Source organism: Lipotes vexillifer, unplaced genomic scaffold, assembly GCF_000442215.2.
Source record: "Lipotes vexillifer unplaced genomic scaffold, Lipotes_vexillifer_v1.1 scaffold788, whole genome shotgun sequence".
In the NCBI taxonomy this organism is placed as follows: domain Eukaryota; kingdom Metazoa; phylum Chordata; class Mammalia; order Artiodactyla; family Lipotidae; genus Lipotes; species Lipotes vexillifer.
This window is the reverse complement of record NW_006791862.1, coordinates 2,291,993-2,314,671: the sequence shown is the minus strand read 5'-3', so window position 1 is coordinate 2,314,671 and position 22,679 is coordinate 2,291,993. Positions and strand designations below refer to the sequence as shown.

At 46.9% G+C, this 22,679-nt stretch overlaps 1 protein-coding gene across 3 annotated transcripts in view; it reads right to left on the bottom strand.

Annotated features, from left to right (window-relative positions):
* The window catches only part of BCAS3 (BCAS3 microtubule associated cell migration factor), a 592,536-nt gene that overhangs the window by 61,355 nt on the left and 508,502 nt on the right, over positions 1-22,679 (bottom strand). The gene's annotated exons all lie outside the window — the stretch shown is intronic.

The window sequence follows — 22,679 nt, the reverse complement described above, 5'->3', positions numbered from 1 at the left end:
GCCGTGAACTGACCCGCTGCCCTCACCTCTGCACAAGTCCTTGGTCAGTTCCCTCATTTTCTATGGGCTCCACTTCTTGCTACACACTACACACTTGGCTGTCATCTAACTCTCAACACAGTCTCATCACACTTCTACAAAATCATGAACACTTACATTTATTATATTAATTTGTAAATGTCTCCTTGCCTCTTCAAATAGATCTGAGGATGCCTCAAGGGAGAGAGGTATCTATTTTACCTTTCTGTCATCTCCCTTCCCTCTCTCCCCATCCCTCTCTGAGGAAACACCTAGCCCAAACATCTCTTCTGTGCCGAAGACCCATAGATTCAACCCCACAGATGTGGAGTTTGCATCCTGACATCTCAATGGAAACTCAACATGTCCAAGCCGCCTTCTCCACAACTGGCAACTCTCCGCGAATGAAGTGAATAGAGAAAAATAGGTCAGAAGCCTGGGGACCACCCTCAACATCTCCTCCTCTCTCGCACCCCTATTGATCCCATCGCAAAATCCTTTGATTGTACCTCCTAAATATCACTGGTATCTGTCCGCTTCTGTTGGTTATTGATACCCACCTAATCCATTCCATCACCTCCTACTGGACTTCTGTAAAAGTCTCTCTTCCAGAGTGATCTTTTCAAATCTCAAATATGATCCTATCATTCTCTGCTGGAAATAGATTCCCCACTGCTTTTAGGATGAGACTAAAATCCTTCACAGGAGCAGCAAGTCCCCACAGCCTCACCCGTGCTATTCGCCACCCCTTCCTCCCCTTGGGCACTGAGCTGCAGCCACGCAGGCCCTCTTTCACCTTGACCACTCCCCTGACCTCTTGCACCCCTGCCCCCCTTGCTGACTTAACTCACCCCCTAGGGCTTAGCTTCAATGTGACTTCTCAGGAAAACTCTCCCCAAATAGCCCTTTCAGATGCTCTCATACCACGTGGAATTCTTCCTTCATAAGACTTCACACAATTTGTAATCATGTTTATTTGTGAGACTATTTGATTAATGTCTTTCCCCCTCCCTAGACCATAGACTCACAAGCCCCACTGTGTTCAAGCATAGTGCATGTAACAGTACCCACAGCAGCACTGAACAGCTATTTGATGGATGCTGAACTAACGAATGGCGGGCGCTCAGGAACGTATGACAACACGATTTCTCAATTATTTTCTGTCAAGGTTTCCTTGCTGGATATTTTAGCCAGACTCAATCACACATAGTGAGTCTTTTGGTGGGAGAAGCCTTCAGCACGACTGGTTCCCAGCTGACAGTCCCTAGGGACCACCCTATACTATTTATCCTGCCATGGAGACTAGCAGAAATGGAGACACTCTTTTCAGAAACACCTCCTTGAAAGAGCCCCAGCTTTCCCTCGCTCTCTCCCTCTCTCTCTCTCTCTCTCTCTCTCTCTCTCTCTCTCTCTCTCTCTCTCTCTCTCTCTCTCTCTCTCTCTCTCTCTCTCTCTCTCTCTCTCTCTCTCTCTCTCTCTCTCTCTCTCTCTCTCTCTCTCTCTCTCTCTCTCTCTCTCTCTCTCTCTCTCTCTCTCTCTCTCTCTCTCTCTCTCTCTCTCTCTCTCTCTCTCTCTCTCTCTCTCTCTCTCTCTCTCTCTCTCTCTCTCTCTCTCTCTCTCTCTCTCTCTCTCTCTCTCTCTCTCTCTCTCTCTCTCTCTCTCTCTCTCTCTCTCTCTCTCTCTCTCTCTCTCTCTCTCTCTCTCTCTCTCTCTCTCTCTCTCTCTCTCTCTCTCTCTCTCTCTCTCTCTCTCTCTCTCTCTCTCTCTCTCTCTCTCTCTCTCTCTCTCTCTCTCTCTCTCTCTCTCTCTCGCCAGTCAGGACTGTTACTCCTGGAATCCAGCCAGTCATTTTTTGAAAAAGAACCCCTGTCACTTTAAGATTTGAGTCCCTTGCTTGGGCCATATATCAATGTTCCTCGCTGCAGTGGCTCTGCGGCCTGCTGTTCAAATTTGTCCAATTAGACACAGCCCCATGGGGTGGAATTCAGTGTGAAATCTGCCTGCCACTGACCAACAATGAATTGGTGTGTAGCTCCTCTGCTTTGCAAAGCCTTCGGGGAGCGCCAACACAGGTCTTCCTGGAGACGGCTCACCACCCCCCAGGCAGTGCCCACTGCCCCGAGGCTGAGGGTCACCCTTCCCACCCCAGCGGGGCCTGAGGACTGCACAGGGCAGGGCAGGGCGGCACGAGGCTGCCCAAGCAGGTTTGGGATGGGGTGGAGGTTGGGAGTCAGTTCCCACAGACGTGAAAGGGTCAGGGCACCGCTGGTTCGGCTCAGAGTTCCTTGTCATGGTCGCTATTCAAACAGCACAGAAACCAGGATTCTCTCGCTCCCTGAATGCAACTAAGCTACAGCCTGTGTCCTGTGCTGTGGGCCGCGGAGACACAGTCAAACACTCAAGCTCTCCGACCAGTAACTCAGTTGGTGACGGGAAGAGGGCCGGGTGCGTCTAAAGCACAGGCAAAGTGCTCATGATGGGACCCTCGTGGAAATGGGTTTTAAGGAAAGAATTTTTAACCAAAACCCTCCTTTGTAGTAACTCTCTGGTTTTTTAAAATGTTTTAAAATTTCTCCTCAAGAAGCTAAAACTTTTAGAAACTCATGAAATTCTTAGAGCATTAGACTTCTGAACATGGAGAGACCCAAGAGGTCATCTAGTCTACATCCTTATTTGATAAACTTGGCGACTGATATGAGGGAGAGGAAGTGACGTCATACAACGTCCAAGGTCATACAACCAGTCACTGGCAGGGCGGGAAGCCAGGCTGGTGACTCCAAGCGTGGCTCTTGCCTTCCTATTCGGTGCCGCCTTCCTTTCTGGGCTATTTCAGTTTGCTTTTTAAACACATGGCCAACTCTGAGTCAGGACATACATAGATATACTAGAGTCAGGCTACAGTAGAACTGAGATTACTTATGGGTATCATACACAATATATAAATATATGTATTTGTTATAAATACATATTTAATCCCAGTTCTAGTTTTCTCTGCATGATCAATTCACATAGGAGCCGTGGGCTTTGGTTTCAACAGTGTGTACAGGGAAGGAAGCTGGGGGCTGTAAGTACTCCAAGGTCTCCCATTCATTCATTCATTCATTCATTGAAACATTTACTGAGTGCTTAGCATGTGTCGGGCACTGGGAACACCGAGGTTGAGAAAGGAGGAGTCCTGACAGGAAGAGCCACAAAAGTGCTCTAGCAGATGCTTGTGAGGAGTGCCCTGGGAACACAGAGGAAGGAGGCCTGAGCTGAAGCAGTGTGAGGATTCCAGCTGGAAGCTAGGGTGAGCATGATGAAGGGACCCCAAACACCGCACAGACACTAGCAGCTCGAATCCCGTCTCCCACCCAAGCTCTGACAGTGAGTTATCATTCTCCCCCAGGATGAATGTACAAATGGGAAGGGAACAGGTAGTCTAGGAAAGAGGGGAAACAAAGAGGCAGCTAACCCGCACGAGGACCAGGGGGCCCAAGGAAAAGTAGGGCTGCCTTCTTCTGCCGGATAGCTTACGAGCAGTGGAGCACAGCAGATGGGCCGCCTGCTTCCAGGGGATTCTACACCGTGGTGATGAATGGTCTCTGGGTCCTCGGAGGGAAGTGGGGGCTACTAAGGAAACAGAGACCAACCTTTTGACTGAGATGCCATATGGAGGAAGGAACTGGGAAGCGTGGTCACCATTCCCTCCCCAAGTTCACCCCCACCACACACCTTCAAGTGTGTAATTTTAAGATTTTTTTTTTTTTGCCACGCCACATCGCTTGTGGGATTTTAGTTCCTCAACCGGGGATTGAACCCAGGCCCACGGAAGTGAAAGCACAGAGTCTTAACCACTGGACCGCCAGGGAATTACCTAAGATTTTTTTTTTTTTTTTTTCCCTAAGATATTTCTGAAAGCACTTTACATTATCAACTAATTTTCTCCTTCAAACCAATCCTCAGGGTAGGAAGGATTTGTTTTATTGCTTCATTTTACAGAACAGAAAACCCAAGGCAGCTCAGGGCCATTCCCATGTCTACACAGCTTTCTAGGGAGTGTCAGAACTGAGACTGGGACCCCAGGCTAGAACTCCCTGAGGCCAAATTCTCACTGCAGTACTTATTTTCATGTTGTAGCAGAGTGCTCCACATATATTCATATTTAACCAGTGAGATTTCTTAGGAAAAAATAATCAGAATGGGTTATAAATGAGTCCTTCCCCCTGGGGAAGTTTGGGCTCTAGACAAAAGTCTTCTCATCTTTAAAAGACTCCCTTTTGTGAAATGAACAATCTGGCCCGTGGTCATCAGCTGTGTCTAAAAGACCGCTGGGTTACAGCGAATTTCCCCATGTGATGCTAAATCCATGTGACCATTATCCTTTTTCTTTTTCTTTCTTAATTCCTTTCTTTCTTTCTTTCCTTCCTTCCTTCCTTCCTTCTTTCTTTTTGTTTGTTTGTTTCTTTCTTTCTTTGTTTCTTTCTTTCTTTCCCTCTCTCTCTCTCTCTCTTTTTCCTTCCTTCCTTCTTTCTTTCTTTTTTAAACCAACTGCTTAGCAGCTCAATCAAATTAACTGTGGTGCTTTCAAAAGGCATCAAAATAGCCACGACTCTCCCTGAGAAAAAAAGGAAGGCGCCTTGTTTTCAGGAAAAGATGTAAAGTCCTCACTCTAGAGTACTCAAACAGATATTCATTCCATGACAAATCCTCCCTTTCTCCCAGAGCCTTTTTAAAAATTTTTTATTTTAAAGAGAGACTTAAAAATATCAACACCAATAATGAGACTATATTCTCAGCTTACTTCTGGCCAAATTTTATTTTCAGCTTTGAGTAACTGGGAGTTCTTTATGGTCAAGGACAAAAAAACAAGAGGCTGGAAAAACCGCATTAAAGAGCTGAGCAACACAACTCACTTGTTGGAAATGAAGTGGAGGCCGGAGAGGGGGAGGAGGAAGGGAAGAAGAGGGGGAGGCACGGGGGGGCCGTGCACTTGGCCAAGCCTCGGGCCTGAAGAAACGTCCCAGCTGAATCGTGGCTGAGCTACAACCTCACTCCTAAGAGGCCGGCGGAAGGCTTGCAGGGATGGGTACAACCCCAGGAGGCAGTCCTGGCCCTCACCAAGAATGAGGAGAGGGAAGGATTCTTTCTGTTCCTATGAACTGCTCAGTTCGGCAGCTCCCCTGAAACAGAATGTTCCAGAGACTAGCACCTTCCCTCAGAGTGAGAACCTTTCATTTGAGTGGGCTTTACAATGAGCAAGGTGCCTTTACACGTGAGCTCATTCATTTTTTTTTACATATTGGAGTATCGTTGATGAACGGTGTTGTGTTAGTTTCAGCAAAGTGAATCAGTCATACATATGCATGTGTCTATTCTTTTTCCAATTATTTTCCCATTTAGGTTATTACAGAATATTGAGCAGAGTTTCCTGTGCTATACAGTAGGTCCTTGTTGGTTATCTATTTTAAATATAGCAGTGTGTCAATCCCAAACTCCCAGTCTAACTCTTCCCCCACCCCTTCCCCCCCGAGTAACCATAAGTTTGTTCTCTAACTCTACACATGAGCTCATTTTTGCCTCATCACTGTAACCTGAGGAAATAAGCGGGAATTCATGTTATCATCCATGTTTTACTGATGAAGAAACAAAGCTGAAACTCAGAGAGGTCAAATAACGTGCCTAAGGTCACACAGGCTGCAAAGCCTAAAATCTAGCCGTCCGGGGTTCTTCGTGCTACTCTCTCTTGTCTCCCAATCAAATCATAGGCCAGAGTGGAGAACACCAGGCCGGGTTGGTTCTCATAGTCTAGAGTGGCCACAAGGACAATTCGCTGGTCGTTCTTCCTAGGGCTTGCTCCAGCGTGAAGAATTTCTGATGACAAAGGCCCAAAAGCCAACCTAAGTGACAGCAGCGTGAGGTTCCCCAAAAGCACCCTAGTGGTCCACAGGGCTACCCGGACGCCCGTCAGGAGCAGAGGGCTTCCTGGCCAGAGCCTCACACCGCCCTAGGCCAAATGGCCTCTTCTTGGGGCTCATCAGCCATGCACCATCACTGTGTTTGCTCATGTGTTTCCTCCTGGCCTAGGACCACCACGAAGCTCTTTGAAAATGGAGGTCTTGAGCTGCCCAAGAAGCCAAAGGATGGATGGGTACAGGGAGAGGAGGTGGGAGAGGAGGGGTGTGAGTCCATCTCTCAGTCAATTATTTGTTTTTTGTTTTTATTTTTGCTGTACGTGGGCCTCTCACTGTTGTGGCCTCTCCCGTTGCGGAGCACAGGCTCCGGACGCGCAGGCTCAGCGGCCATGGCTCACGGGCCCAGCCGCTCCGCGGCATGTGGGATCCTCCCGGACCGGGGCAAGAACGCGTGTCCCCTGCATCGGCAGGTGGACTCTCAACCACTGCGCCACCAGGCAAGCCCTCTCAGTCAATTATAACCAGCATCTTGCTTCTTCTGCTACTGCTCTGTCCTTCCTTGGGTTAGTAAAGGGTGACCATTTAGTTTCATGCCACATCTTTCCAAAGCACTGGATGCTACAAGGAACTGAGAGCCTATTTTATTTTTATTTTTTTTTTTTTTGCGGTGCACGGGCCTCTCACTGTTGTGGCCCCTCCCGTTGCGGAGCACAGGCTCCGGACGCGCAGGCTCAGCGGCCATGGCTCACGGGCCCAGCCGCTCCGCGGCATGTGGGATCCTCCCGGACCGGGGCACGAACCCGCGTCCCCTGCATCGGCAGGCGGACTCCCAACCACTGCGCCACCAGGGAAGCCCCTGAGAGCCTATTTTAAACAAATAAGCAAAAAAGGGAAATTGGAGATTTTTACTTATGTTTGTAAAGCTCATAAGAAAACAAAGCTAGATTAAGGATTCAGAAGACTTGAATTCTAGTTTCTACGACTTACTAATTATATGATATGGGAAAATCTTAACTTCTTGAGGCCTCTTTTTTTAAAATCTGTAGTATGAAATGACAGCAATAATCCCTGCCTATATCACTGCATACTTTAAGGTTCATCTGGGATAAGGTGTACGACAGCTACTTGTAAATGTTACAGTGTTATACACCTGTGATGTATTACTATTTTTATTATGACCGAAGAGCTTATTACACATGTTTCAGGCAGATTGAAGAAGTCCTCTTTGCCTGTTAAGAAAACATATGAAACATCCAAAGCAAATATTAGAGAGAGTCTAATTATATCCTCTGGGTCCTGTCACTAAAGCAGGTGAATGTTTTGTGACCTAAGAAAAGTGAAAGAACTGCGCTGAAGAAAGAGCTTGCACTCAAATACCTTCTTTCACCTGTGTCACCTGGCTGAGAGTCCAGGGACAAGTGAGGAACCCAAGTCTTTTTGGCTTGAAGCGTAGCTCTCTAGGAAGAAATTGCTTGGTGCAGAAGAAAAAACTGGGTTTTAGAGTCAAAGCGACCTGAGTTCAAATTCTAGCTCTGCCAAAGTCTAGCCATGCACCTGGAGCAATTTATTTAACCTCTTTGGGCTTCAGTTGCTGACCTGAAAAATGGGGATGAGAATCTCTATTCGTGCAGAGTTGTCATAAGGATTTGGAATTATGTATGTAAAGTGACTGGTCTGTAGCAGATGTTCACTGTAAGTGATCTTATATCTTATACCTTATCTCCTTATCTCCTAAAATGTCATAAAATTCTAGTGACTCGAGAGAAACAATGTAAAGACAATAGCATGGTAGCATGGAAAACCCAGGCTTTGAAGACCTGGGTTACTAGCTGTGAGACCACGGGCAGGGAACAGCCCAAATGTCCTCATCTGGAACACAGGAAAAATACTGTACTGTCAATGTAAAGCCTACAAGATACAAACTAGGAAAAACTCTAGAATGTCAAGCATATAATAAGAGATCAATAAATATCAATTGTAGGGCACAATTCATTTTCTCAATTTACGCCTTTTCAGTTCACTATGTCTGAACTTTCCCTGGGCAGGTATCATGACATATTACGTGGACTTCTAAATTTCATTTGCTAATTGTTTCTCTAGACCTATACGGAAAAGCGTATATGTACAAAAGTGGCCAATTTTTTTTTCCTGGCCCACCACGTAGAAAATGTCCTGGTTTTTCCTTCTTTTGGCAAACATCTGGGGTCTTGGACTTAAAATAATGGATAGCTTTATAGGACAACAAGAGTGTAACAAGCATTTGAGGATGATTCTAGAGAGTAAACATCAGAGATACAGGTGTATCTTGTGTACCTCAGATGTTTTCCCGTCTCTCATTTCCTATTCCTCCTGTTGCCATCCTTGGCCTCTTGTGCTCTTGGACAGCATCACATACACCTTTGCTGCCATATCTGTTCTCATAAATCTAATCCAGAAATGCCTCTTGTCTCTCAATTCCCATCTTGCCTACTTATCATCTTATTAGACTCCATCTCCTTAGCTGGACCAGGTCTCATTTCTGGTATTCTTAGAAATATAGTAGTTGACGAATAAACGTATGTTTATTTGCTATTTCTGTATTGGAAGAATGGAACCAAAGTCTAGAGAACCAGTAAAAATACACTTTTTCCTATGGAAAATTTCTGATAATAAATGCACAGAAAAAACAGACTTGTTTTCTGAAAACTATGAGTTCACGCTGAAAAAGACATTTGAAATCCACCTTCAAAGATACACACTACTTTTCATTTTAATGGAATTATAGCTATTAATCTGATTAACGGCTAACAGAGATAACAATACTGCACAAGAGAGGAAAAAGAAATTACTTTAGTCAATGTCAAAATGACAAGCCATCAAAAATTTGTGGTTTATTAAGAAAAAAAGAGAAGATCTCTTAAACAGACCTAGATGGCCTGGCAAACTTTTTAATTTAATCTTGTGATACACTGTAACAACAAAAGGCCTCTATAGCATATCAGGCAAATTTATAAGAATATGATCAATACATCTGACATATTATTTAATTATAATCTCTAGTGACAGAGACAATATGAAAACCTAGCATCAATATTCTGACAGTGGAATAAATAAATAGATATAATTATTCCTCATACCAATCCCAGCAGAATTGTAAATTATCAGGCCAGACTGTAGATCTGAGTTCTAAGGTTTCCTTAATATGATAGAGTTGGATGTAGGGGGTGTCATATCACCAATATCATGCCTTTTTATTAGGATGCAAGGGTCTCTGAGGATTTCAAGTTCAAACGGTCAGAACGACCCCAGGTCCTCTACATATCACTAGTATTCCCAGATCATGGCTTCCTCCTGGGATACGCAGACGGGGGAGAATTCTGGGGAGGGAAGAGGGCCACAGGCAGGGGCAGAAGCAGGAGTTGAGAATCACTGTGCACCCTGTGAATCTTGGAATCTAGACTCAGAGGCAGGAGCCCTTACCCATCATTTCACGGAGCATGACAGTGAGAACCAGAGAAGAGAATGGACTTGCTCAAGGTCACAAGGCCTCCTGGCAGGACCAGGTCCAAACCCAAGTTTCACGATGCACAGTACAAAGCTCTTTCTATGTCACCATGGGAGAGAAAGCAATTGCTGAGGTGGTCAGCTAGAACACGGCCAATATAGCCATGGCTATTATCATACCGACAGAAGGAATGCACTCTTCAGCGAGAGCCAAGAGAAATTATAGTTAACATTTAACATTATGGGACCAACTTCAAAGGTACTCCAGCTGGACTCTAATAATGGGAGATGAAACTGCTAACACTAGCAGAAAGTTGCAGGTGGACAACTTGGGCTGGAAATAGCGCATGTCCTTGGAACAGGAGTGCTCTGCAGAAACCCCACACGAGGCTGTCGCCTCACCGCAGGGCGGGGAGAAATATGGGAATAACCTTGTCTGTTTGTGGTTCAAAATGTTATTAAGCTGTTCATTCCTTGTTAATGCTACAGGACACTTAGAAATGGCCACACTTGCCGTTTGGGGGAGCAGGGCATGGCTGCTGATGGCAATGGGAAAGGGAGATGGTGCTGCCTGGTGGGCGTCAAGAAAGACTACATTTTGCTACCACTAGAGGAGAGGGGGAGAGGAGACAGCTGCTGCTTGGATGCCCCCAAGGAGTAGAGACTGGACACGGCAAATCCTGGAGCCTGAGAAGGGAGGTTCCAATGTAGAAAAGTCAGTTAATTCTGGCACCTCTACTCCTGCCTCAAAAAAAGGGCAGAGTTCACCTGCGGAACCCTTACTAACTTTTGGCCACAGACAGTCTCTTAAATGAAGGGTTGATTCCACCTGGCAGGGAAATTGTCCATTCTTTTTCCAGCAGGTTCTAGTCCCTTCTAGCCAGGGGTTTGGTCCCCAGTGTGATGATGGAAGGGGAGGACGGGAAGGGTGGGACAGAGCTCTGGCAGCAGAGGAGGTCTCTGCCCCAGCGTCCTGTACATCCTGGGACGCCCAAAGCACAAACACTGCCCTTGTTTGCCCCTCCACCACTTGGTTTGACTTGTCAGGCCTGCAGAGCCGTGTCGGTCAGGGCAACCTGGCACGTTCTACCTGGTTCCTCCCACCCTCAGATCTCACCCAGGTTCTTGGTCCAAGTCTGCCCTCAGGTGGGTGGAGGGGAAGAGATCAGCATCTGGCCCCCCATGGCAGGCTGTGCCTCTGCTCTAATAACTACACTTCTGTTCCCTCCCTGAGGATGAGTCCCAGGGGTATCTGTGCACTGGATCCCTGCCCCGAGCAGCGTCAGCTGCCTAGGAACAAGACCGTGCCTTACCCTGCCAGCCACCATTCTCCCGCCCCACCTAGGAGAGTCTTGCTGGAGTCTCAACCTGCTACAGGGCTCCACTGCCAGCTGTCCCTGCTGCTGCTACCAGCCCCCCAGGTCAGGCCTAACTCTCAGCACAGGCCCACAAACAAGCAGGTGTTTGAGAAAGGCTGTTTGCTGATAAGAAAAATAACACCATCTGTAGATGAATGAATGAAAGCATAAAAGCATCTGACCTGGGCTTCCCTGGTGGCGCAGTGGTTGAGAGTCCGCCTGCCGATGCAGGGGACACGGGTTCGTGCCCCGGTCCGGGAAGATCCCACGTGCCGCGGAGCGGCTGGGCCCGTGAGCCATGGCCGCTGGGCCTGCGCGTCCGGAGCCTGTGCTCCGCAACGGGAGAGGCCACAACAGTGAGAGGCCCGCGTACCGCAAAAAAAAAAAAAAGCCTGGCAATGGAATGTGCATATCAATCGAATACCTGGGAGGAAACAGCTAAATATAACATAATGGATATAATACATACATATATTAAGTTTAGAGAGGAGAGCCTACTCTTTGGAAACCTGAACTTTTTAGGAAAATAAAGCAGCGAAAGCAACTTTTATACCTGCTGTACCCAGCTCAGACTTGCATAGGGAGTCTCCCTAAGTCTGATGGCATCTTCAGTGTCTGCTGTGAGGAAGGAATTTTGGTTCCTCCAGTAGCAGTTCCACAGAAGGACTGGCAATGGCCGGAGTTTGCTTCTTACACCAGCCGATCGAATGCATGAGGAATTCCTTAGGGGAAAACAGCTAAACGTAATTTAAGTTGAAACTGTTAATTCAATAAACCCAAATGGCAGGAATTGGTGGCTATTACCCTGAGGAATCGAGCACAGCATGCAGTCTTGGTGGTGAGCGTGAGTAGGTGTCGGGCTTGAGAAGAGGGCCACGCCATTCAGAGGGCCTGGGTTTCTTTTCTGAAGAATCTGCCTCTTCTTTCTATTTATTTCCTCTCCCTCCCTCCCTCCCTCCCTCCCTTCCTCTCTCCTTCCTTTATTTCTTGGATCAAACACTAAGTATATACACAGCTCCATGACCCTATCTTTGTTGCTCTAAGAATGACATCTTAGGCTCCCCTCCCAAACAGCCCCCATTCAGTACACATTTGCTGAGTTCCTGCTGTAGATCAGACATGATTCTAAACACCAGAGAATGCCAGATGGAAAGATCAAGTCCCACCCCTGAAGCAGTGCAGTAACAGATGAGGGGAGACGATGAGACAGATGCGGGGACGATGGAGGTAAGAGTTGAGATACCGGCCATGGGAACCACTGAGCTTACTGAGGGGTGAAGGACAAGGCTGTGCAAAGGCGCTGCCACTTGAGGGGGCTCCTGAAGGAGGAGCAGGTGGCATCTGGCAGATGGGAGGGAAGAGGAGGTGAGGCGAGGGGACATCCCAGGGACCGGCAGGAGCAAAGGCAGAGGGGCATGAGACGGGGGTCAGGGAACGACAAGCCATCTGGCCTGCTCAGAATCCAGGTCCCATGTCGGGGAGGAGTTAGGGGCGTGGGTGGAGAGACTCGAGGTCAGAGAGGATCTCTGGAGCTCACTGGCCTGTAATCCTGGGGCTGTTATTAACCAGCGACACTGTGCTGCCCCTTCCACGGGCTTCTCTGCTCTGAGGTGAGAGCACAGGCACCAAGGCTGAGGGTCAGGTTCGCAGTTGTTCTTCAGGCTCTCCTGGGCCTCGGTACAGGGAGTGCAGGCTGAGATGGGCAGGAGTGCAGAAGGGCACGCCACTGGAATGTTTGGGAGAGGATTAAAGGCATTTTCTAAGCAAACAGTTGCTCAGATGGGTGAAGGGGAGCTCCAACATCAGACAAAGGCAGTGCTTGCTAAGAGCATTCAAATCTGGAATTCCCTCTGGTGGCTGAAATCAACATCTCTAACAAAGGCAACCTGGACAAGTCCGATCTGTAAAGAGCATTATCCACTCCCTGGGTACGATTTATTGGCCCAGAATATCAGGTTAGCGAGCTGAAATAATTAAACATCAGGCCAGCTGTTTTAGGCAATTAGGTAACATTTTTCATTTAGGAGACCACACAACAGAGAGGAGAGAATCGAGAGATAAGACCTGCGTTTTGATTTACGGAGTCTCTGCTGCAGATAGAGCCCAGCTTTTTGGAATCCTTCAGGCAATTACTATTTCAGGCTTGGCAAGAAATGGAGGCTGAAAGTAACTATTGGGCTTGTCTTGGCAAGACTCAAAGTCACTGTAGTTGTACGGTTGTACCGGGCAGCGGCGGAGGGGAAAGTCAGTGGCAAGAGGAAGCCAGGAACCGTAGGGCCATTAGGAGGGCTGTTGCAGGCTGGGAGCTCAGGGGAGGCCAAATCTAGCCTCCGACAACACGTTCTTAGAGAGGGAATGTGGTCAGATGGAGAAGCCCAGCCCTGCTAGTCGGGACCCTGCGGTTCCCTTTCTGGCATCTGTCCTTGTCAGTTCTGTGGGTACTGCTTACACTCCCTGCCTTAGCATCCTCTCCTGTAAAAGAAGAGGAGGGCTGAGCGCACTTGTGTTTCGGGGGGGAGAAGGAAGGAAGTGTGACTGGCAGGTGGCCCAATGGTGCTGGCTTGGGACACTTGGAGGGGGAGGGGCGGGGGTGGATACAGACATCAGAAGACCTAGACTTTAATCTCCTCTCTACCCCTCACCTCGTTGGCAAAGAGACTTTGCTCAAGTCACTTCCCCTGTCTGGGCCTCAGTTTCCACAGCATTAAGCCCAGCAGCTGGATTCGACGACACTCCTTGTTCTCACAGCCTACTCTTCTAAGACGCCAAAGAAGATAAATGGCTGGGCTGAAGGCATGCAAGTTTTTCTCTGAATGGAAAAGAGAAAAGGCCTGTGTGCTCCAGCTGATGTTCCCCACAAAATCCTGGAGCCAACGCTAAGTATGGGGCGGGGAGCGCGGGGCTGTCTGAGGAGACAGTGGGCCCGCGTGTGGTCACTGGCGACACTGGACTGAAACGTCTCTTGCGCGAGCTCTTCCACTTAATTGGGAGCTTGCCTTTCCAGTTGTATATTTTTATCCTGCACCCTGGAACCCAAACCATGAGGTCTGCTGCCAAAGGCTGCTTCTTGTTTAATCGTTAACTGCCTCGGCCCCGCCGAGCTCTACCCCAGCCGGAGAGGCCGCCTCCAGAGGCCGCACCTCCTCGGCAAGCGGGACTCGAGGGAGGATGCAGCGCTGGACCAGAATCCCAGCTCTGTCCTGCAGCTCTGGAAGTAAACCCCCTACACTGTCTGGCCCACACAAATCCCAGTTCAGCCGGGCCTCTCCGGTGGGGTTATCCTGGTAACAAAATGCTGGAGATCAGCAATTCTTTTCTACTCTTACCCACTCTCAGCAAGGAGCCAACTGGGCTATTCCTTAGGCTCCACTTTCCGTGTCTGAAATGTGGTTGAAAACTAATATTCCAGATGTTTCCTCATATTTTAAGTGGAACCACAGATTACGCTTCCTGCAGGAAGGCAGTGTGGCACGGTGGAAGGAGGACAGTCTTTGGAGTCAGACAGGCATCTGAATTGGGGCTCTGGCCTTTAGAGCTGTACGGCCCTGAGAACCTCTCGATTCTTTGAACCTCGGTTTCCTCTTAATATGGAAATAACAGGATTCCTGTCGACCCCGTGGCAACCTCCATGAGCACAAAGGCTTGTCTGATTTGTTCATCATTACGTAGTCTATGCCTCACACAGAGTAGGTTTCTCGATTAGTACAGAGCAAGTCCGTGATTAAAAACCTCACAGGATTTGGAGGAACGCAACAGGATTAAAGATCTGAAGTGCCTAACCTAGTACCTGGGCTTGGAAAGTGCTTATTCACTAGTCTGCAGTGCCTAGAGACACATTCCTTCTACTGAGTGAAGTGGATGCTCAAAGAAGAAGACAAGTCCTTGGTTATGCTCATCGAAGTAATGAGGAGGCCACCTTCCCTTGTGGGAGAAAAGACAGGCACTTAGAAGCCCGTAGATTTGGGGATCTTTTGCTAAAGCTCACTCTCTGGCCATGGAAAAAGGAGCCAATCTGATGCAAAGCCACTGATGTCACGGATGGCGGTAGGAAGGCGTCGGTAATACCAATGGCTTCCTGGCCTTAGGGTCTTCCAAGGAGATTCACACAGGCATGGAAACCAGATTTTCAAGGGCCCTGGGTACACTAGACTATTGTTCCAGGACAGAAACGACTCAGAACAAAATGATGAGTGGGATTTTCCTTGCATTGGCCACAATACATATGTTTGTTCAAGAAAAAAAAGTTGGAGTGAGAAGACATGAACGTCTGCTGCTAAAGAAAAGCCTGTTTGTGCCAGCCACAGTGGTGAGATTGTTCAGGGAGTTCATCTTGAAAGTCCAATTACTCCAACAGCATGGCCAAGGTCAGTGCCATTTTGGGGTGTGGCAACACTCCAGCCTCTTCAGTGTCAGATGTGAATTACACAGGGTATCTGCCTTGTGGGAGAATTGGCATCCACTAGACGGTCCAGCCCATCTGGCTGATACCACGGTTCTCCTTGCTCCATTCCGTTTCCTTGGACAGACCTGTCTAATAGATATGCCACAGATTCTGTAACATGTAGGATCCTGGACTGGGATTTGGAGCCACTGTTCCTAGGGGGTAAATCAGGGAGAACTCTCCCAAGGGCCAGCACCTCTTAATGACAACCCAGGGCTCACATTTAAGGAGCAAGAGATCAAAGGATCCTCCAGGGCTTCCCTGGTGGCGCAGTGGTTGAGAGTCCGCCTGCCGATGCAGGGGACAAGGGTTCGTGCCCCAGTCTGGGAAGATCCCGCGTGCCGCGGAGCGGCTGGGCCCATGAGCCATGGCCGCTGAGCCTGCGCGTCCGGAGCCTATGCTCTGCAACGGGAGAGGTCACAACAGTGAGAGGCCCGCGTACCGCAAAAAAAAAAAAAAAAAAAAAAAAAAGATCCTCCAGCTTCATTTCTAACTGCCAGAAACCACATCACACATCAGTTTGGAGAAGTACAAGTCTCAGGAGGCTGAGATGTGAAATGACCTGTTTGCCCTAACAGTTGACTTAAAAATGTATCTTTTCAATACAGGGTGCCAAGTTCCCTTCTGCCCTATATTTCAGGGGGATTTAAAAGCAACAATTTACCGACAAATTCTTCAAGCAGCCTAGGAATTAGTATACGGTGACTCCTTCAAATAGCAGATAATGTATCCTGATGTGGATTTAAAAAACAAATATCTAACATTTTCACAGACCAAACAGTTTGAATAGAGATCTCAAATTTGATCACTGAAGAATATAATTCCATCAACCAGAGGAAGATCCGTTTCTCAGAGAGGTGCCACCACATAGAATCTCCAACCTCTGAGGGTTTAGTTATAAAATTTCCCCAAAGAAAGTTAATTTTAAATCAATGTCATAAGATAAATCTGTATGTGCTGCTATGGAAAGCAAGTTAGGCTCTCTGTAGAGTAGGAGCTTAAAGAAGAAAAAATGGATAGGTATACATATATCACATTTATATACATTCACACAAAATATGTGAAAATAGTAATAACAGCTAATAATTATATACAGCAGTTACTGTCAGGCAGTATTTTCTGTGTGGCGGGCAGGCAGTATTTTAAGTGTTCTACACGTATTAACTCACTGAATCCTCACAACAAACCTCGGATGTAGCTATACTATTTTATGGATGAAGAAATGAGGCCCAGAGAGGTTAAGTAACTTGTCCAAGGTGACACAGCTAGTAAGAGGCAGAGCTGGGAAATGAAGTCAGAGTAGACTGCTCCAGAGCCCATGTTCTAATCCACTGAACTGCCACGAACGTCCTGGAAGATCCTCAGAAGCCATCTGGAACACAGCCTTCCCTCTTCTGCATTCCACCTTCCTGCCAGCTGCCTCCCCAAACACACACAGGTCAACAGAATTGGGAGTCCCTTTTCTCTCACAGTATTTGCCACTAGAATGATCTGTTTATACAGAACAAGATGGGGAGCTCTCGGAGGGCAGGGCGTGGAGGCAGGATCCTCATTATGTCTCTCACACCTCTAATTTTTTGCTCATAGCTTGGTTCGGTACCTGGGCTCAGGGGAAATACTGGTTTCTGAGAGATGGTTCACATGCGGGCCAACGAGAGAGATCTGGGAGTTCTTTCAATGGTCTCATTTCTGATTATTCAAAAGACCCATCAAAACAGAGATGGATGAGTGGGTCAAAGAGATGGGAGCCCAATACATATATGCATAACAGGGAAGAAGGGCTGGAAATCTGGAAGCTGGGAGAAGGAAGAAATGTGATCTCTTTTGGTCCATCCAACCGGCAAACCTCTGGCAATCCCCACGGATAACTGAGAGCCAGGACCGTGTTCATTAACCCCTGAATTCTTATATTTATTACTATGGACCATATGGACGGCAATGACTAATTCCCACCATGTGGCTGGGATTCGGCTTCCTTACTAAGGAAACACAAGGTGGTAGCCTAAATGCTGTAGGTTTTTATAAGGAAAACTGCATTAAGCATAAGCCTTTCCTTTAATTTTATACCTTCGTCTTGAACCACCAACGTTCTCATTTGCCAGTGTTCACGGCTTCCTTTTACAAATTCCCATTTGACCTCATGAGCTGCTTCTTACAAGGGCGTGTAGATACTTGGGAGCCTCCCGGTCTCCCTCTTGTTGTCCTGTCCTTCCTCCTTCACCCGTGAACCCATAAACAGGCCACTGCTTTCCCACAGAAGCTACTTCACAATCCAAAAGCGCCTGGGTCGCCTCTCCAGCTCCAGGCGTTGCTCCGTGTGCCTCACATACGGGTTTTCCTTGGGAAGGATGCAGCTCAGGGAGAGGAGGCGAAGCCTATCTGAGATGGGACCCGTTTCTTCTCAGGGAGAACAAACACACGAAACTGTTCTTTCATGCTATGATGAAGCTGGGATGCAGATGGGTAACTGAGGCAGGGAAGGGTCGGGGCCACACTGGCCACGCCACGGCCCAGCTGACACCCACTTCGGGTCCACTGATGACCCTGTAAGTGGCTCCCTGTTATGTCTCCTACAAAAGGGCAATTTGGGGAGTAATGCTCTAGAGTGTAGTACCCCCAAGTTCTCCCCACACCAGTTCCCTCAAAAAATGTCTATTACCTCTACCTAATCCCTCATTATCAGAGAGTGAATGGGGAGGAAAAAGGAGGCTTTGGATATCTCTTCCATCTTGAAAAATTTGAGATGTTTGCAAATCGGTGGAGAATTATCTAATTCCCCTATAAACATTCTCACACAGGCTAAGGTTCTTCTTTTCCCCCCCTATTACTAAACCCAGGGCGGAAAGGAACATTACTCCTTGTGGGGGAAAAATATTAACCCTTGTTTGGGGCAAGCATCATGGAATCCAAAAGGAAACAGGATTCCATGCTTAAAACACTCAGAGGATGGGACAGATAGGTCCTCAGCATCTCTGCTGGAGGAGTCCATGTGGCCGGATGGAGGGGACACATATAATACTCGCCCAACCTACTTATACTTTGGTACATAAACTTTATAAGTACAATGTTGCCAGATTCCGGTGCATAAAAAAGTAGCTGAAAAAACTCAAACCATAAATAATGCCAAGTAATAAAGGAGGTGAATGTTTCTGTTATTAGATTCTTTCATTGTATAAATCTGTTTAATAAGCTGGCTAGGAATCACTGATAGAAAACAGACTCAGTATGGTGTTACAGACCAACCCGTTCCAAAAGGCCAGCATGGGAACTCGTGCCAAGTTATATTTTTCTGTTCTTAACCAATGCAACTTAAAATGTAATTGTTGTTTCCTTGTTCAAAAATGGAAAATGTCTTATGAGGCTGTGTTTGGAGGGAGCAGATGGCACGCGTGCGTCGTGTCACACACACAGTGCTGGCTCCCTCCCCCCACCACAAGAATACTCAGCATTTGAAGGCACTTACCGTATTTATAGATCGTGCTGCCTTTTGTCTTACTCACTGAGAGGGACTGGGGTCTGTGTATAACTCCTACTTTTTAGAGTCCTATTTCTCAACATTTATATGTGTGTGTTTAGAAAAAATCCCTCCAAATATCCTCCTTTTGACCCTAGAACCATGGCAACCACTTTGGCTAAAGAAATTCACTGACCACTGAAGGGGGTGGGATGGGATGGGGGTGGTGGATAGAATGGAGGTCTCTGAGGTCACATTCATCTTCCAACACCATGGTTTCTAACAGCTTGATGTTTTTCTGGGGTTGGTTACTATCATCGTGATGGGCTGTAAAATGAAATGTTATAAACTAGCCGAGGGCTTGAGGAGATATATTTGCCAAATGGCATAGATGACAACACCGGGAGTCCCCACGCACTCAGCCACGTTCACAGGGCTTGGCCACTTGTACCCCCTCCACCGCTGGCCTGTCTACTTTCTGACCCTCATTCCTAGGTCCCTTTTCAGGAGGCCCACATACAGCTAACTAGATAAAACAGAAGGTAATTGGATGAAATAGGTATTTATCTGCCCCACTTAATTAGTGTTTGGAAACTTTAAGTCTCAACAGTGTAAAGGTACATCATTTGAAGATGCTCATAAAACTGTGTTACACGGGGCTTCCCTGGTGGCGCAGTGCTTGGGGGTCCGCCTGCCGATGCAGGAGACGCGGGTTCGTGCCCCGTTTCGGGAGGATCCCACATGCCGCGGAGCGGCTGGGCCCGTGAGCCATGGCCGCTGGGCCTGCGCGTCCGGAGCCTGTGCTCCGCAAGTGGGAGAGGCCACAGCAGTGAGAGGCCCGCATAACGCAAGAAAAAAAAAAAACAAACAAAAAAAAACTGTGTTACATTTGTAACTCTGTATCGGACGTTTTCCTGTTAATTTTACACAGGTCATATGGAAGTGACTAAAGAAGGTGTTCCCAGCAGTTAGTTAAAAGTTAGAGTTAAACACTTTTAATTTGGTTATTTCCCAATGAGTTGGCCATTACGTTCTTAGTCAGGAATGTAACTCCTTCAAGAACACTGTTTACGTGGGAAACAGTAATTCAATGTAGAGCACTCGGACTGGAAATTAGCTAGAGCCTTCTCTGTAGTTTCTGGGATTTATATAGTTCGTTTTGTTCTGAACACTATTTGGCGGGGTGTGGGGGGGTGGGGGGGTGGCAAATCCCATTGAGGAAGATTGGGATTATTGCTGTTTTACACAGGTAGATGCCAAACACAGAAAATAAAGTTTAAAGGGGCCACTTAGTAATGTACAACATGACACCTATAGTTAACAATGCTGTATTGTGTATTTGAAAGTTGATGGAAGAGTAGACCTTAAGAGTTCTCATACAAGAAAAAAAAAATTGTAACCATGTGAGGTGATGGATGTTAACGTGTATCAAATCTTTATGTTGTACACCTTAAACTTATACAATGTTATGTGTCAATGATATTGCAATAAAACTGGAAAAAAATGAAAGGGGCTGCTCACACTTTGGCTAGAGGCTAAAGAAAGATAATTCCATGCGTATTATGCTTACAGTGTGGGAAATGCAATGGGAAAAAGAAAGGGTGGGTTCGATGCTCCTCTGAGATTACTCTCAAAGAACTTGAGTCAAACTCTACTAGTTTGCTAGTAGATGCTAGTTTTACTAGCATCTACTAGTAAATGCTAGTGACAGCAAGGGAAAAATGGGGAAAATGACAGGTAGTATTCACTGTTCTCCAAAGAGCAAACTAAAAACTGACAGAAAAATCTCCTTCTGGGAATAGTCCCAGAGGAATTACGTGGCTGAGGAAGACTGGAGTGTACTCTTCAGACAGATGGGAACCAACATTAGGTGCCAACCCAAGCCCAGCAGTAGGCTGGGCTCTTAGCTTCATCCCTCCTTTTCTAATTCTGTGGCTCATGGGGAAGAAAAACCACAAGGACTCAGCAGAAATGACTCTCTGACGAACACTGTCAGACCTTTGCGAAAATCACAGAAGCTGAGGAAACTGGCCCAGAAGCTCTGATGCCAAATTGGCCAAGAGACCCAGAGCTGTTCCTAGAAAGATCTGACGCCAGGAAATAGCAGACTTAGAAATAACCATTCTACTTAAGCCTGGGGAAAAATCCAAAGTTCCGTTACGGAACGATTAATAAAAGTGAAGATCTATGGGCTTATTTTCCAAGAAATGTTTTAAAGAAAAGAGCTTCTTGAATTATCTTTGAAAATTAATACTTGGTGATACTGATTATGTTCTACTTCTCAAGGTGGGTTTTGTTTTCATTTGAAGACAAAGCAAAGCCTGCTCATCTCTAATAGCTAAATATAAGGCTGAAGTCTGGCTCCTACATAGTTATAACCAAACCACTATTACAAGTGCCAAAGTACTTTGATTGTGAGCAGAGCGTCCACAAGGACGTTAAAAAAGCACATCCAACAACAGAAAGTTCCATGTATGCTTTAACCTCATGGGATCTTTACAACTCAGGGGCAGAGACTCTAAGGGTTCTGTCCAAGATCACACAGCTCCCAAGAAGAGAAACCAGGGCCAGGACTTGAGTGTACCTCCTTTTTTAATACCACACTGCTTTCCCACATATAGGATTTGGGGCTTTATAATGCTCTCACCAACTGTTTGAAAACTGGAAACACATACTAGGGTGTTTGAATCAAAAGCCGCCCACTGACGTGGACTTGGAAGTTAAGCCTCAGGGCCAAGTTAAGTGAAACAAGAGAGAACACACATAGAGCTCAGAGACTATGGCGTTCTCATCACACAACCACCTCTGTCTGGCGGGAGTGAGACAGGGAAAGTAACAACAAAGGCAGCCATCATTATTGATCACCTACTATGTGCTAGTGACTCTTCAAAGCATATAACATATATTTACTCACTTAATCCTTATCGCAATTCAGTGTGTACGCATGTTCAACAGAGGAGGAGGGGGTTTAAGGAACTTGCTCAATTTTCCACTGTTACGTGGCAAACAATGGATTTGAACCCAGGCTTGTCAATCTTTCAGAGACCATGCCGTTTCTAGAATGCCAAGCTTTTTTCTGGTTGGGCTCAGCACTGCTTTTGGCTCATGGCCCCCCTTCACGGTATGTGACTGGCGCTCCACTGCATTCTCCATTCCTCACTCTATAGTGAGTGCAAAGGCAAGTGTTAACCGAGTAGCCTAAGTAGCTAAGTAGCCGAGTCAGAGTTCAACGGATTTGTCATTTTCCTGGGATCATCTGGCAACCCCAAGAGATGCCTCCTCATTCGCTAAGGCCAGTATCCCATCTATAGAGGAGAAGGGCTCTATAAAAATGGCAAGCCTCCTAAGAAAGTCCACACATACCTGTCACTTTGATCCTAACGTGAATAAAAACTTTAGAAAAGGATTGGTAAGCAAAATGGAGAGAATTTGAGGGTATTAAACAATTGGAAGAGGCACGTTGGAAGTTCAATACCCCATGGAAGTGACTTCCCGTGCCTGGGACATTGAGGTGTTTGTACAGAGTTCTGTAAAAGCCCCAGAGGAGATGCCCACTCTCTCCCTCTCCCTCACTCCCTTCCTTCCACGGGGAGACAGGATCAGACGAGGAAGTGACATATGTCCTGAGTTTCACAGTATGACTGAGAATGGAAAAAGCAAAAGTGAGAGAGGCAGCCTAGGCAGCAAACAGTATGACTCATATGGGGAACCATAAGAATTCAGGTGCCGCTGAAACATAAAATTCAAGGCAGGAAGTGGTCAGAGACGTGGATGTAGAGGCAGGCAGAAGCCAGAGCAAGGAAAGGCTCTGCAGACGATGCTAAGAGCCGCTGTGGGCAAACAGGGAGCCTCAGACAGACCTCAGGCAGGACAGTGACAGGGACAGAGCAGCAGTGTCACAGGACAGATAAATGGAAGACAAAGTGAAGGAAGGAAGAGCAGACAATGACAATACTGAGGAAATAACCAGGCGGTGGTAATAGGAATGAAAAGGAGAAAGGACAAATTAGAGAAATTTTAGGGGGGAAAAA